Source organism: Emydura macquarii, unplaced genomic scaffold, assembly GCF_026122565.2.
Source record: "Emydura macquarii macquarii isolate MOO-44397 ecotype Brisbane River unplaced genomic scaffold, CSIRO-AGI_Emac_v2 contig_1119, whole genome shotgun sequence".
NCBI classification, from domain to species: Eukaryota; Metazoa; Chordata; order Testudines; family Chelidae; genus Emydura; species Emydura macquarii.
In genome coordinates this window covers 9,870,154-9,872,342 of record NW_027131256.1, presented here as the reverse complement: position 1 = coordinate 9,872,342, position 2,189 = coordinate 9,870,154, and positions in this window count along the sequence as shown.

Below are 2,189 nucleotides of genomic sequence, written 5' to 3'. Positions count from 1 at the left end.
TGCCATGCATTGTATCACTAGTAGGGCTGGACAAAATTTTTCATCTGAAATTTTTTTTGGGAAAAAATGGAGATTGGTGATACCCATTTTTTTTTTTTTTTTTAACTTTTCAATTTGCTGGAAATTCAGAAAAATTTTGGATTTTGGTTTCATGTGAACTGTTTCTTTTTTCTCCTCAATTTTTCAGAATTGCCAGTGAACCAAAAAATCCATTATTCTCACAGCCCTAACCTCTAATAAGCCATTTGCTTTTAATTACTTGTGAAATTTTAATTCTCTTTGTTCATTAGCATTTTAAAAATTAACACCTCCCTGTTCACCTAAAAAAATTAACATCTCTCTGTTCACCCTGCGGAATGGGACTCCTGTTTAAAACACCTGCCTTGTTTCCTTCCAGGAGCTGATTTTCTGAGCCTGCCAGGTACAGCATGCCTTCAGCTCTCATTGAGTTCAATGGGGAGTGAGGATGCTCAGCACCTTTCAAGATTCTGTCCTCTGCTAAGTTTTTTATTTCAGAGTTTAGCATTTGCTTTGTATTGAAGAAATTTTAAACAATTTTCTTGAGTCAACTTTCCTTAAAATGGATGAAGATGTAGGCTTTTACAGAGCAAAGATTATTTGTGACTGAGCCTCTTTATGTGCATTTGCAATGATGCTAACATCACTCAAACACCAATCCTTACAGCTTTGAAAAGGACTGAGCACTTGATTGCACAAACAGATACATTAAATTGCTTCTTCAGACTAAATATAGGAAATATTTCCTCCCTCTTATTGTGGTTTCTCTCTTATGTAACTTTAATGCAGTATTTTGTCTCTATATAACATTGCTGCTGATGATAAATCTGTTTCCTGGCCCAAGCAGCATTAGCATGGGAGAAGCACTGTCATCTTGCATTCTTTGCGCATCATTTCATGTTTTCAGATAACTACAATTACAACAAATAAATCCAAAGTGACACTGATGATTTGTGACAACCAGATAATGTGCTGAAATACCCATGGGAGAGTTAAGTGTCTTTAAACATCATCATTAACAGTTACTAGTGTTGGGCAAGCCCATAAAGTTTCAGAATTTGGATTTATTTGGATGATAATTTAAAAGTACATATGTATGACGAGGGGAGTTTTGTTGGGAATTGGCTAGATGATGCTAGAGTATATTCGTTAGAGTTGGACTTCTGCAGCTGTGGTTTGTTCTTGGAAAAATCTCAATTGTTGGGCTTTGCCTTTTCAATGATAAACCCCAAAAATAACCATCGTTTTGGTTATGGACTCTGAGGGAGTATTTGAGGCTTCCCACGTTCCCCTGCTCACTCATGATATTAGAAAGCTAAAATAATAATCACCTTTTACCCTTCAAAAAATCTTGTCTTGTTTCTGGGACTATGAAGGATATTAAAATTAAAAAGATGCAAGCTGCATGTGTATTGCTAATATCCATGGAGGAGCATGCAGCAAAATAGTCCTCAGCATTGCCAATATAAACATAAGTGTATAAATAAGCCCCATCATTGCCCAAACACACATAGGAACACAAAATTAACCTGTACTTAGCAAACCTGCAACCCCCTTTGACATCGTCCCTGCCCAATGTCCCATCCCGGCCCCACACTAGTCCTGGAACTCATCTTCTCACACTCGAATCGCAGCACTTCTCATCCCTTCTTCCCACCCAGCCTAAACCTTTCCATCACCCTCCCCTCACCAGGTCCTGTACATTCCAAAGGATGTCTGTGAAATCAGGCATCTGCAGGGCAGTAGAGAGAGAATTTAACTATATGGTATTTCCTATATAGATCGCCTCATACCTCCTGACTTGCTATTCCCCCTTTCTCTGAGAAAATACAGTGAAGACAGGTGACCCTCTTCTGTCAGTTTCTTCAGATTGGTTAGTCTGAAATTACCTCACCTATTTTAGCTGAAGAAATGTAACTGGGTTCCTCTCCTTCTGGGTCATGTTCACTCTATCTAGACTAAAAAAGCAGCTTCTCTTTTGTGTCTTCTGGAATCTACAGGTGCTTTCTCATTTTCTTTCTGGACTGGAAACTTAATTGTTCTGCAGTAGAGTCAGGCTTCAGGTAATTGACAAACCTGTTTCACTTCACTTGACTTCAAATGGCTCACATGCAGCAGACTGAGCCACGATTCCTCGGGACAATTAAAACCTCTTCTCCCAGTGCGTGGAG